The sequence below is a fragment of the Choloepus didactylus genome, chromosome 5, assembly GCF_015220235.1.
Source record: "Choloepus didactylus isolate mChoDid1 chromosome 5, mChoDid1.pri, whole genome shotgun sequence".
Lineage (NCBI taxonomy): Eukaryota > Metazoa > Chordata > Mammalia > Pilosa > Megalonychidae > Choloepus > Choloepus didactylus.
Genome location: NC_051311.1, coordinates 148,133,357 through 148,148,581, shown reverse-complemented (window position 1 = coordinate 148,148,581; position 15,225 = coordinate 148,133,357). Strand labels below are relative to the sequence as shown.

General features: G+C 39.7%; 1 protein-coding gene across 3 annotated transcripts in view; it reads right to left on the bottom strand.

The window, feature by feature from the left end:
- Nucleotides 1-14,669, bottom strand: part of STARD3NL (STARD3 N-terminal like) — a 68,395-nt gene extending 53,726 nt beyond the window's left edge. Inside the window, exons 1-2 of one of the 3 annotated variants that reach the window (XM_037837108.1) lie at nt 14,524-14,655; nt 13,588-13,657 (exon numbers count right to left, since the gene is read on the bottom strand). The gene's annotated coding sequence lies outside the window, so the exon portion shown is untranslated. Of the gene's footprint in view, nt 1-13,587; nt 13,658-14,523 lie in introns of all 3 variants that reach the window. The other 2 variants (XM_037837106.1, XM_037837107.1) reach the window with 2 other exon arrangements.
- Nucleotides 14,670-15,225: the final 556 nt, after the last annotated feature.

Genomic DNA, 15,225 nt, shown 5'->3' with positions numbered 1-15,225 from the left:
CTCTATAAAATTCCAAGAAAAATATAAATAGGGGTAAAAGTGCTGGAGAAAACATGGAAAGAGGGATGTACCTAGTTACTGCTGATGAGCAGGCAGAATGGTGTAGCCTTTCTGGAGGTCAGTGTGGTGGTTACACAAGAAGCTAAGTATGTGGGGGCCATAAGATCCTGCAACCTCATTATGGGGTATGTCATTGGAAGATCGGAGAGCAGAAACATGAATGGACATTTGCACATTGGTGTTCATGGAGGCAGTATTCACAATTTGCAATGGATGGAGGTGGTCTAAGGGTACATCAACTGGGAAACTGAATGGTGAATGGTGGTGTATGCATACAATGGAATATTGAGCAACTAGGAGAAGGAGACATGCAACAAAGTGAATGGATCCTGTAGACAGCATCTTGAGTGAAGTACACCAGAAACAAAGGCAAACACTATAATGCCTCACCAATATGGACTAACTATAATGTATAAACTCAGAATTGAATCTTAGAGCACAACCTAACAGGGAAATGATTATTGTATTGGTCCCTACACTGTAAGCTCTTACAGCAGTCAAATCTATTTCTGAATTGTAATGGATATCTCCAAATTCTGAGATGCTGATCCCTTTGTGTATAACCTTATTGGTCTCTGGAACACTGGGTATCTGTGTGACACCTGAAGCTAAGAGCTAGAGCTCGGCAGGTATGAATGTCAGTATTAATGCATACAGCAACTGTTTAAAAAAAAAAAAAATGCTAAAAAAGAACCCAGACTTCAATTAGAGATATGAATGAAGCATATCTGGTTAAGACTAGGGCAAATCAGGCCAAAAAGTAAAGGCTGAAACTGACTGTGTGTTAAAACTTCAGTTTCCATGTGAGACCAAGGGAAGAGATGTTTATTTGGTTCAGGATTTCTATTTTCTAAACAATATAACTTCTACAGTCAGTTTGTTCGAACACCACAATTACATGGAACTCTGAATAGGAAATGAGATATGGTAGGTTTGTATAGGCTAGAGTGAAATAGCAACACACCCCAAAGTAATTTGGGCAGAGAATAAAAATATACATGCAGGGCCCCCCCTGAGGAGCTGGGGAAAGAGCCGGAAATGTAGAACTTCCTCACCTGGATTGCTGGTGATGTTCTCACAAACACAGGGCTGACGGCTTGGTATGCTGAGCCCTCTGTCTTGGGACTTGCCCTTATGAAGCTGCAGAGGAGAGGCTAAACCTGCTTATAATTGTGCCTAAGAGTCTCCCCCCGAGTGCTGCTGTGTTGCTCAGATGTGGCCCTCTCTCTCTCTAGCTAAGCCACCTTGGCAGGTGAACTCACTGCCCTCGCCCCTACATGGGACCTGACTCCCATGGCTGTAAATCTCCCTGGCAATGCAGGAAATGACTCCAGGGGATGAGTCTGAACCTGGCATCATGGGACTGAGAACACCTTCTTGACCAAAAGGGGGATGCACGATGAAACGAAGCGAAGCTTCGGTGGCTGAGAAATTTCGAATGGAGTCGAGAGGTCACTCTGGTGGACATTCTTACGTGCTATACAGATAACCCTCTTTAGGTTTTAATGTATTGGAACAGTTAGAAGTAAATACCTGAAACTATCAAACTCCAACCCAGGAACCTTGACTCTTGAAGATGAGTGCATAACAATGTAGCTTATGAGGGGCTGTGAAAACCTTGTGGATAACACTCCCTTTATTCAGTGTATGGATGCGTGAATAGAAAAATGGAGACAAAACTAAATGAAAAATAGGATGGGATGGGGGCGATGATGTGAGTATTCTTTTTCACTTTTATTTTTTATTCTTATTCTGATTCTTTCTGGTGTAAGGAAAATGTTCAAAAATAGACTGGGGTGATGAATGCATATGATGTACTATGAACAGCTGATTGCACACCGCAGATGACTGGATGGTATGTGACTATATCTCAATAAAACTGAATTTAATTAAAAAAAAAAAAGTCAGGTTTGTACTTCACTGGTTCCTTACATTAGTGTTCAAACTCCTCCCAGACACTTGGGAAAAAGATCTTTACAGAGCATCACCTACAAAGGCTCAGGTGTATCATCTGTTGTCTTATGTAGCCAACAACTTAATTACAACTGTTCTTCCCTCTTTTCCTCCTCTAACTTTTCTTCAAGAATTTAGATAGTCTTTATCTATAGTAATATCTCTATATATTACATCTATGGTTTTATACAAAATGCTTGTTTAAAGTTGTTTATGTTTGTTTAGGATATAATTAATGGTTTTATTCCATCCTGATAAATGTGCTCACTTTTTGCTGCTTTGTATTTTGACCCTTTCACACTCATAAACATTCAAGGCTGCCTATTTAAGCTCTATCCATAATATTTCTTGTGGCCTTGTTTCATTCAATGATTTCTGATAATATCTCAGCAGAGGAAAATAATTGTGTGCATATAAACATAATTTAATCTTTAAGACTCAGATTTATTTATAAATTAAAGTCAGTGACTTGGAAAAATAAAAGCAGAAAATAAATATATTACGGTATCTTTAAGTCACTCCTGTAACAGAAACTAATTTATCTCCCAAGTCCCAAGCCTGTTCCCACAATTACTAATTCTAAATGTTCTCTATTTCCTAAGGTTACATTTAAAATATTAGCAAACTTTTATTTGACATATAATACATCCAGAGAGAAATATTAAAATTTGAACATGGCTGGTAAGTACATACTGGTGTTTCCAAAATGTATGAGGCACACCTAAAACATATGCTGAGAAGCTGAGCATGAATGTCTATTATCAAAGATAAGAAATACACTCGATTGTTTTGAAAATTCAAAGCCTACCCAAGAATATACACATCTACTTCATTTACTCCACAAATATGGTTTGAGCACTAAAAAAGTATCAGGTACCCTATGGGCACTGGGGAAATAGCAGTGCCTGCTCTCAGGGAGCTTACTTTCTAGAAGAAGGAGACAAGAGGTTAAACAAAGGAGAGGAGGGCATATTATGGTTTTAAACTGAGTGGTCAGGATGACCTCACTGTGAAGGTGGCACTTGCAGGAGGTAAGGGAGAAATGCCACATGGTTATGGCTACTGGAAGGAAGAGCACGGCAGGCAGACGGAAGAGTAAGGGCATGAGTCCTGAGTGGGGATGGAGTGGCCATGTAGGAAGTTTAGTCAGGAGGTCAGTGTGGCTGGAGCTAAGTGCACAAGAGGAAAAGCGGAGGAGCAACAGGAGATAATGACAGAGAAGTTCAGGAGGGGCAGGACCTGTGGAACCATACAGGTCATTGCAAGGACTTTTACTCTGAGATGTGAAGATACTGCAAGATTTTCAGTAGAAGAGGGGTATCTGGCTGAAGCTTTAAGTGGCTCTCTGGCTGCTCTGCTGCCAGAAGCATAGAAAAAGGGAGACGCACTGGGAAACTATAGCAAACATTCAGAAGACCAGGATAGGGCAAGTGGTGAGAATTTGTTGGATCTAAATACAGAGTAAAGCAGCATTTGGTGATAGATCGGGCATGAGGTATCCGAGAAAGGGAGGACCGAAGGAAAACGCCAAGATTTATGGCCTGAGGAACTGGAAGGATGGAGTTGCTATACCCTGAAATGGGGAAGAGAGAGGAGGACAGCTATAAGGGAAAAGATTAGTTCAGTTTAGAAATACAAACTTTGAAATGCCTACTAAGATACAGGTGAAAATAAAGTAAGCAATTGGACATGAGTCAGGAGTTCAGGGGCAAAGTCTGAACTAGAGATTAAAAACTTAGAAGTCATCAACATATAGATGGAATTTACTGCCATAAGATCCACATATAATAGAAATTAAAACGTTCTTTTCACTCCATAAAAGATGAGAAGCAAATAAAAACTAAGAAAGCGCATTTATTTGCAGAACAGAAAATAATTATGAGGTGGTCCTTATATAACTGCATAAAGAATTCCCATTTCATTTAACACTATGCACTGAACACCTGCAATGTGTAAAGTCCCAAGCACACATTTTAAAGGATTCAAAAGGTAATGCAAATTAGCAACCAACATGGCAGAGATGCTCCAGGATTCCATCCCCCCACATAGTTTTAAAGAACAAGCAAAAACTGGCAGAACCATTTTTCTCAGGGCTCCAAAAACAGTTAAAGGTTTGCAGTAACTGGAAAACTGACAGAACGGGAAAAAATATTTGGACCATATATCTAATAAGGATTTAATATCTAGAATATATAAAAAACACCTACAACTCAACAACAAAAAAGACAACCCTGCTAAAAAATGGGCAAAAGACTTGAACACACGTTCCCCCAAAAAAGATATACAAATGGCCAATAAGCACATGAAAAGATGCTCAACATCATTAGCCATCAGGGAAATGCAAATAAAAACCATAATGAGATACCACTTCATATCTACTAGAATGGCTACTATTAGGAAAATGGAAAACAAATGTTGGAAAGGATGTGGAGAAATAAGAACCCTCACACATTGCTGGTGGGAATGTAAAATGGTACAGCTGCTGTGGAAAACAGTTTGGGCAATTCCCCAGAAAGTTAAAGTATAGAATTACCATATGATCTGGCAATCCCTCTTCTAGAGATATACACAAAATAATTGAAAACAGGGATTTGAACAGATACATGTACACCAATGTTCCTAGTGACATTTTTCACAACAGCCAAATGGAGGAAGCAACTAAGTGTCCAACAACAAATGAATGAATAAATAAAATGTGGTATATACATACAATGGAATATTATTCAGATGTTAAAAGGAATGAAGTTCTGATGTATGCTATAACATGGATGAACCCTGAAGACATCATTTTGAGTGAAATAAGCTAGACACAAAAGGACAGATATTGTATAATTCCACTTATATACAATAAAAAGAATATACAAATTCATGAAGACAGAATGTAAAATACAGGTAAACGTGGTGGGAGGAGAGAGGAGAATTTAATGCTTAATGGGTGCAGGATTTCTGTTTGTGGTGATGGAAAAGTTTTTGTAATGGATGAGGGTGATGATAGCACAACATTGTGAATGTGATCAATGCCACTGAATTGCAAGCATTAATTGTATGTTGTATATATGTTACCATGATTAAAGAAGAAGAGAGACTAATGAGACAGTGATAATTAAGCGCAACACACGATCCTCGACTGGAGGAAAGTCCAAGAGGAAATGATTGAGAACTGAAAAAACTGGAATATAAACCACATGCTTTTATATCAACATTAAATTTCTTTAACTTGGTAACTGTACTAAATATGATTACATAAATGAATATCTTTGTTTTTAGGAAATATATCTGGAAGTACTAAGTGTTGAAGGATCATGATGTATCCAACCCCTAGTGGACAGAGCCATCTTCTAATCACTGCCCTTTTGGTGGCTCTCTAGCTGGTAGAACCAGCACACTAACAGTGATGATAGGGAAGATGTGATGTTAAAATGGAGCAAGTCAATAAAGGGAATACCATTCAAATCTACGCCCAGGAATATCTACCAACGGGCAGAAGGTACAGATGCTATCTCGCCATTTGATATACAAGAATGGCACACAGTTCCAAAACAATTTACTAATCCCTACCACAGAGGAAGATTTGCAGTCCAAAACTTGGTACCTGTGACAAAGTCAATCGCAAAATCTTGATGGCTAGGTTTAAAAAAACACCAGTACTCTTTTCCTCTTTGTTCATCAGACACTTTGGGTAATTGCTGAGACAATCAGTCCCTCAAGAGATCAGCAATCCTCAAGGGATCCGCAACCAGATGTGGCCTCCAGGATCATCTTCATCAGCCTAGCTTGTGTGTCAGAAGGCAGAACGACATAAACAAAGACCACTGGTGCTAATACACCCAGAAATAATGAGAACAGGCTTATGGCACATGTTACAGAGGCAGAGGAAATCACAAAAGTCATAGGATCTCCTTAAGCTCACAAGGTTCTCAATAAAGGTTTGAAACCCGTACCATTCTAGAAAAATTTGCTCTTAAATAGTTCAACAAAAGAGAGAAACAACTGCAAAGTCAAAATGAAAATAAGAATGACTACAAGTACTGATACTGATGTATATACAAGGCCTGTATTTCAGAAATGCTTAAAGTAAGAATAATTAACCATTAATATAGCAGTAAGATCTTGTTTTCAGCATGTATTGTTAAGAACACATATTAAATTTGATTCTGCTCTAGGCTCCATCCCCCAAATATTCCTAAATGGTGACAATGTCAATCCTCCTAATATCTCTCATTGGTCTTTTTCACTGTTCTCCCAATCATCTCTCATCCACATTGTTCCAATGATTCTCTAAAACATTCTCCATTAAGTAGCATCCTGATTTTTCTAAAGTGAAAACCTTATTCTCTCTCTCTACTCAAAATCTCACTTTCCTCATGCCCACTGCTCCGGCTGTACTAAACTATTCTTAGTTCCCTTATATACCAGGAGGCTTCCCTATCCTAATACTGCCTCTGCCTGGAATGCCTTTTCCCCCAACCCCAAACCATGAACAGTAATAACAAGTCTATTCACCATTCAAGGAAGCTTAAGTATCATTTCCTCAATGAAACCTTTCCTGATCCCCTAGGTGTACTATATATTCCATATATCTTTAAGAGCACCTCTAATATTTCACGTATATTTCACATATTTTTTTAATGTCTTTTCCTCAGTACTATACCAAAAGCTCTTAGAAGGCACTTCTGCATCCTTAGCACCTAACAAAATGGCTGGCATGTGTTAGTAATTTAGTTTGTTAAATTCATGAACTACAGATATCACTGTATAAAAGTAGGGAGTTTGGGTATTTGTTAAAGTTAGACAAGTTACACATCTGTCTGGAGTTTCAACACATTATATTAAAACCAGGAATATTTAATGTTCAATTACTATAATTGACAATGCAAGTAATAAATACGCCCCAAGCCTTCCCCCAATTAATTAAGTTGATCATCTCTCTTGCCAATATATTTTGAATGCTATTTAGTGAAGTAATTCTAACAACACACTACATAAAACTATAAAAACATATGGAAAAAGAGGGAGAAATCACCAAATGAGTGGGAGCCTACATGACCCAAATGAATGGACAGATACTAAGTATCTACACATGTAAAACACTATGCTAGCTATTGTGGGGAAGTAAGATGGAAAAGACAGGATCCCTATTCTCAAATAGAATACAGTTTCATAAAGGAGATGAAACACTTACATAAATAATTAGAAAATAAAGTCAAGGATAATTATAATACAAATAAGATTGAACTTTAGGTTCCTGTGACCAAAAAAAGCTTCATGAAAAAGCTGGTCTTAGGGAAAAACGTATGACTTTGAAAGAGATGCAATGGTGCTACATTCCAAGAAAGAGGCAGATTTGAGTAAGTCTAAAAAGAGGAGAGGCACAAGCATGTCTGGGAGCAGTAATTCGACCAGACAGTCTGGAAGAGAGGCCACACATGAAGTATTACAGGAGGTGAAGCTGAGTGGAAGTGTGTGGACAGATTACAGAAGGCTGTGAAAAGTCAGCATGGAAGCGAGAGCTTGACTTTCATACCAAGAGCAGAAGTGTGATGGTACACAGGCTAGAACGAGGAAAAGGCAAATGTTCCTAAAGCTCAGCAGGAATCCATTATCTGCTACCAAAAGTAGGCAGTAAGCCTGGCCATTAGAGAGCTAAACCTAAACTCAACTGTTACTGGATATCAACAAAGTGAAGTGGAGCTGTGGTTCATTTCTCCAGGAGAGAGCCATTTAATTCCAGAACTTATATTTCCTGAAACTCATATTAAATACCTATTTTAACTCCTGGACAAATAGAAGTCATGAAAGAAATAGTTATGACTTAAAAACACAGAACTTTCAAATTGACACTGTATTGAGCGGTAGAACATTAAAAATTTCAGAATATGACTGATGGCCAGCTATAATTCCAACACAACTTTGGCTATAAGGGAAAGCCAGACTCCATTTTGTGTTGGTTTGAAACAGTTATGTATCCCAGAAAATGCAATGTTCTTTTAATCCAGTCCTGTGGGTGAAGACCTATTGTGGGTAGGACCTCTTGATTAGGGTGTTTCAATTGAGATGTGACTCAGCTCAAGGCGGGTCTTAATCCTTTACTGGGATAAAAGGCAGAAAAACCCAAAGGAGCTCAGAGAGAAACACCCAGAGAAAGCTGAGAGAGAAAAGCCCTGGATATGCTAAGAGAAGACCTACAGGAACTCAGAGAGGAGCTGAAAGTAATGAAACCCAGGAGCAAAGGACCAGCAGACACCGGCCATGTGCCTTGCTAGCTGACAGAGGAACTGTGGATGCCAGGAGCCTGTCTTCAGAGAAGGTATCATCCTGTTGATGCCTTAATTGGGACATTTTCATGGCCTTAGAACTGTAAATTTGCAAGCTAATAAATCCCCATTGTAAAAGCCAATTCATTTCTGGTATATTCAACTCTGATAGCTTTAGCAAGCCAAAACACACTTCTAGTCTAGAAGCCGCACCCTACCCATCCTCATTTCCTGAGCTCTCAATAAAGGGAATCTTTTGCCCTCCACACAGAAACTACCTCATTAACTCCATCAAATGAAATACACCTCCCTGTAATGTCACAATGCTGCATAGTCTATTAAAAGGAATGCAAAGTGTGCAGCCAAATCTTGTCCATATTATGTGTGCCTGTCTTTTAGCTTACATAGTGTTTTTAAAAGTTGAATTAATTGCCAATATCAAAAAATGTGAGCTTTTCACATAAAGAAAATCCAAATTTCTAACCTCTTTTGAAAAATTGCCAATTCTGGCTATTTCACACTGGATCCACAATCAGCTGTAGCTAAGTAGCCTCTTCCTCCTTCACCACAGTTTGTCATCAAGCCACCTCAATTACTTACACCCGTTTGGTCCCTGTCACCATTTGCTTTGCCTCCACATTTATAGGGTCTTTTAGATATTTAATAGTTGGTGCCTAGAGTTCACCAAAACTATGCCTGGTTTCACATATAGTACTGCTGCTTCCTAGCTACGAAAACTTAGGCAAGTGGCTTAATCTCTCTCTGCCTCAGTTTCTTCTCCTGTAAAATGGGAATAATAATAATACCAGTACCTCTTAGGGTTATTGTGAGGAATAAATTACTTCATATAAAGCACTGGGTTTCAAAGGACATGAGTTTGGGGAGGATTCTACCCCCAGTCCCCACCCCCATCCCCATCCAGCCCTTCAGGAGACATTTGGCAATAACTAGAGACAATTTGAGTTATCATAACTGTGGAGGTACAACTGGCATCCACTGGGTGAGACTAGGGATGCTGCTAAGCATCCTAAAATCACAAGTCAGCCCCCACAACAAAGCATTATCCAGCCTAAAATGTCAATAGTGCTGAGGTTGAGAACCTCCGATATAAAGCATTTAGAACAGCACCTGGCACAGAGGGAGCTTTGTGTGTTAGTTATCAATAATGCCAAAACCAAGTCCTGGCTGATACTCTCACGTTAGCTGGAGAAATTCCTAATAGCTCAAGAGTTCCTTGTGTTAGCACTGATGAATTTAACCACAGAAACAGAAAAAGGTACTTTACAAGTCCCTGTTTTTGCATGGTTAATACAACAAGTCTTTAGAGCCAGTGGTTAAGTAAAAAAAAAATGTGATCATTTATTTTCCTGAAATAAAAAGCAGACAAGAATATACTTTGGCGAGCAACACACAAAATTTGAATATTATACTGTTCTGGAAAATGTGGGACATGCGAACTGGTGTACTTCTGCAATTTGAAGGTAGTAGGCCATCCTCCAAACTCCAGGTTTAAACTCACTAAGGATGCCCTATTGGTCCCAAGCTAGTTTTTTGATAATTGTGATGAGAGTAAGTGTAAGAGAAAAGTTTTTAGACTAAAGAGCCTACCACACAGTGATACTACCTCAAGTCTTCCCAGGAACACCTTCCAGGATTAACCAGCTCTGAGTCAGGAATTTAATCCTGCTTTGATCTTGTACTACAACAGAGTCAGGAATTTAGTTCTGCTTTGATCTTGCATCACAACAAAACGTATTTTCCAGATATAAGTCAACTCACAAGTAAAGCAAGTGAAATATTCAGGAAAGGCCTGAACTATGCTGATACCTTCAGGAGAAGCCACCAGGAGTTCTGACACAGGCCACCAGAACCAGTGATGGCCTGCGACAAGCCCTTGCTGCCCTGAACCAGGAGTACTGACAGCACTGCTAGTAACAAAGATGCACCGAGCCAATCATGGTTTCTTTTTGGGCCTCAGTTTTCTTCACTCTAATGTTAAAAAGTAGCATCAGTGTTACTCTTCTCCGATGCCATGAACACAAAGAACACTGATTTTATTTGTGAAAATGTTTCTTCAATATTTACAGCCCAAAGATTAGAGCTCCTCTCAAGAAATCACATGGTGAACTGTAGAAGTCAGACTCAGCTGAAACAGGAAAGAAGTTCTGTTGAATCAATGCAAGAAAAGCGTATCAGTGTTGCTTTCAAAGCTGAAGTGACAGAATTGTAAACAAAGCCAGAGGGCTCTACAATCTGCAAAACTTTGCATGCATAGCATTAACTGTTCATCTCTTTTAAGCCTAAGTCAACATATACTTGAGCACCCATGTAAATAATAATGCATTCCCAAAGATATCAAGGTTGATACACTGAGTTGCTGAGAAAGACTCCCAAAAGTGCTGTGACAAGAGAAGGCATCCGTTCAAGAGGCATAGGATGTGTTTCATGAAGAAAGCAGCATTTGAGATGGACTAAGGAGATGTAGAACTTTGAGGGGCATTCCAGGCTGAAGGCGGTGCATAAACAAAGGCACTGGAACTGAAAGCTTGAGGGTAAAGCGAGGAGCCCAGTCAGGGAAACTGGGTTCATGCAGGAGGATAGGTAGCACTATATTATGGGGCCAATTCACAACAGGCTAGATCTTCAGAACATGGCTATCAGTTGTATGATCAATCTGACAGAGACACTTGGTCAAAATATTTAGCAGATAGCTTAAAGAGCAAAAGCTCCCTTTTGCCTAAGTGGAGTATCTTCCAACATTTAAGAAAGAAGATGCTAATTCCAATAATATTATTTGAATTTGACTAATGAAAAAGACAATCTCCAAATGTTATAGGAGGGTCAAAATGTCATCCAGAAAATAAATCAGGTTATTAGTTTACTATTATTTGCCTATCATATTCCAATCCTAATTACTAAAATAAACAAACCTTAAAATAAATAATGGGTATTTTTAAATTTTAGGAACATAAGTAATCCATTTATCAACCATATAATTTATAAGGTTTATATTTATTTTTTAATGATAATATATTGCTATAAAAGAGAAGTTACATCGTAGAGCTGACCCAAGGGCTTCCTTAATTACAGGAAGAAATTCTACTTGCTGACAGAAACTATGAGCCAGCAAACTCTAGGCAATATTTCCACATTTTTAAGCCTAAGGTGAAGTCTAGCAAAATAGTAACACATTTTAAACTCATTTTGAAACATTTTTGAAATCAAAACTTAAAGCTTAAAAAGTCATTTTGAGGGGGATGATTTGAGTACTCTTTTTTACTTTCATTTTTTATTCTTATTTTTATTCTTTCTGGTGTAATGAAAATGTTCAAAAATGGATTAGGGTGATGAATGCACAGCTGTATAATGGTACTGTGAACAGTTGATTGTACACCATGGATGATTGTATGGTATGTGAATATATCTTAATAAAACTGAATTTTTTTAAAAAAGTTATTTTGAAACCACAGCTATCTTTCTAATAGAAACCAAAGATCCTTCCAGAAAGTATATACCTGCTCACTGCTCGGAAAAGAGAAGGGGAAAAAAGGAAAGGATTATTTCAACTCAACAAGAAGTACCATCTTATCATTTTTAAAACGAACTTTTATAAGTTTATGGACAGTAAATTCCTGATATGGAAATATTCTATTTTTAAAAATACAGAAGCACCTTGTTATAGGACTTTCATGAAGGAAGAATATGAAATACAGCAGAAAAAACACGAGGCTGAGAATCAGCAGGGGGAGAAATCAGTGTCACTTTGGTCCCCATCTGTCATATGTTTTGAAAATCACTTAACCTCTCTGGGCCTCCACAGCCCCACCTCTACACTGAGAAGGCTGAATCACATGATCTCCAAAATGCCACACCAAAAATAAAATGTGAAATAACAGAGATTTGTTGCTGCTGTTATACACTCAGGGAAGCCATGAGGTAAAGTAGAATGAATTAGGGTTTGGAGTCAGGCTGACCAGTGTTCAAATCCAGTACTAGCTGTGTGGCCTTAAGGGAAAGTTCCCTTTTCTATCAAGAAGGATATTCATCCTTGCAAACTGTCGGAAGTATGGCAATGGATTAACACACCTGGGATATTGTAGGCACTAAAGCAAGAGAGGCTTTAGTTCCCTCATCAGTAATACAAATTTAATTTGAAATGATACTCTGCTTGACAACACCATTTCCTGGAATTCAGCCTGGAGAAGGGCAGCGGCTGACTTCTTGTCCTTTCCAAAGGGAATGCACATCAAGATACTGGAAAGGATCTGTGGCTGGGAGTGGGGAGGGTAAAAGCAGGGAATTGAGGATGAGCAGAGTTCTTCTCAGACAATGAAAAGGAAAGGTACTGTGTGGGACATAGTGCTTGAGGGCAGAAAATATTTTTAAGAGAACCACCGGTGAAAAAAAATACATATATAATGAACTACTGCAATGATTTCATAACCAAAATAAAGCAGAGAGCTGGTTAGTGTCTATGAATGTTACTAAAAGAAAACAAAAATGGTTTTGCAATATACAAATTATATTCCCTTTGCCTGTCTGCAATTCCTACACCAGATACAGATGGTCTGGGCCTACCCACGTCTCAGGTGCGATCTCTTCTCACTCTCCTCCTACCTCACTCTCCCCTGGGTTCCCTCTGCTACAGCCACAATACCTTCCCTTCTGTCCCTGGAATATGCCAAGCTCATTCTTCCTTTAGCTCCTTTGCCCTGTTACCTCTGTGTGGAAACTTCCTGCAGATCTTCCCATGGCTGACTCATTCTGCACATTCAGATTTCACCCAAAATGTCATCTTCTTAGGGAAGTTTTCTCAAACCACCATATCTATATTTCTCCACACATTAAAGTCAATTCAACCCCTTACACTGTTTTTGTTTTTAAAGTACTTAACACTATCTAAAATTATCTTTTTAATTTGTTTTCAAGTTTATTGAATCTCCTTCACCAGAATGTAAGCTATTTGAAAGCATGAACCTTATCTAAACTGTTCATCACTCAATTTCCAACATCTAAAGCAAAGCATGGCATAGACAAGGCATCCATCAGATAAACTGCCCAATGAATAAAACACAAATGGTAATAATTGCCAATCTTCTATGAACAAAAGTAAGGAAAAGTCCTCAGAAGGGGCTTTAACTTCACTTTTAAAATTCAGTGTTTGAGATCAAGGTTTAACGAGAAAGAATTCTTCATAACAGTACAAATTATTATATACATACGCTTATTTTTCTCTATATTGTATAGTACATGTTTTCATTTTATCAGCATGAATCCACCTCCTTAATTTCCTTTTTTATTATTTTTCTTTTTTTCTCACCTCCTTATTTTCAAAACCCATAATTGAAGCAAAGGTACCATAAGTTCTTTCGCTTGGTGAGATTCTGCTTCTAGAAAGAGAAGATGTACAGGTAGAAGGCATATAAATAGGAATACTCTTTCAGAACCTTTCCCAATAAAGAATTCTGAGATAAACAAACTGGACTAATTCCAGTGTATCTGGGAGGTTACATCCGTTTATTTGTTACCTTGCTAAACTTATCTAAACCATTAACTGAGTCAGGTGATGAATTCAGTGATTTCATCTGTGAAATAGGAGACAAATGACGTGGCGAACAATGGCTATCTTAAGGGGATAGACAGAAAAGTTCCACAATGCTAACCTATGTTTCAACTAAAAAAGGACAAAAGATCCCTTCCAAATCCTAAGCCAAAAGTAGGCATGCTACTGAGATTTCAAAAAGTGGTCAGATCCTCATGTGTGGGCAAAGCAGTGAACCGAAACCATAGGCAGAAAATTCATGGGTTGTGCTTTCAAAAAATAAGAAGTTTGGTTTTTTTCTGAACACAGCTTTTCTTGATGAAGAAGCAGCCAGTAACCAACGACGAGCGTCTGCTAACCCAAGCATCACCCCCGAGCACCATTCTTGTGCACTATGGGGGGCCCGTCGTGCACAGCAAGGGCGAAGGAATGCGGCTCTCACTACATGAATCCACCCTTGAATCCCGGTCCAAGCCCTGGGGGAAGTGGGACTTCGCATTTTGCAACTTCACTTTCGTATCCTTTGTGAACACAGCCTGCCTGGTCCCTCCTCCCCCGAGGGTCGCGGAGGGTCGCGCAGAGAGCAGCAAACAGGACGGGAAACCCGATTCTGGGCTTTGTCTGCAGGTCTCTTGCGAGCCCGACCACGTCACCTGACCCCGGGTGACTCAGTTTTCCCACCTGTCAAATAGGGTAACGAGAAACCCAGCCTACCTCATCGGGAGGTTCCGGGGCCAGCCGCCCCAAACTGGCCCGGGGACAGCGGCTCCGCGGTGGCGGAAGCCCTTGCGGGCGGAGGGGCGGGGCCGGGCAGGGCGGGACCGGAGCCCGAGCCCGCGGCCAGCAGTCTCTAGAGCGCCCAGAGTACCCGGCTTGTGACGTCAACACGCTGACGTACACGCACAGATGCCGTTTCTCGTCCGAGAAATCGAAGACCCGGCTGGTGCTAGAATGGATAGCGGAGCCATCCGATTGGTGGGTATGGCAGTCACTCATTTTTCGGCCAATAAGCGACGCGGGAAGGCGGGAATGGGTGGGCAGGCCTAGCTCGAGGAAAGACTAGAATTGTGGGACACTTGTCTTGAACGCCAGGGACTGTTTGCAGTTATAGGTACTAAAGACCGCTCAGTTTTAGGAAGCATTCTACCTCCTCTTAGTCGGCTGTTATACCTCTTCTGCTTCCTTCCAGTATCTTAGTGGAGACTTATGCTACAACCCATGGAAAATAATCTTGAGAACGTATTTGAGAGCCCCTGGGCAGATAGCTCGCACTGAGAAGCTCTCCAGGAATCAGCTCGAGAGGCACTTCGATCAAGCATTCTGAACTTCCCAAGACTTATTTAGGCGACTCAGTGAACTCAGAGTTCAGTGAAGAAACACAGGAAGCAGAATCATGGGTGATTAGAGAATAGAGCA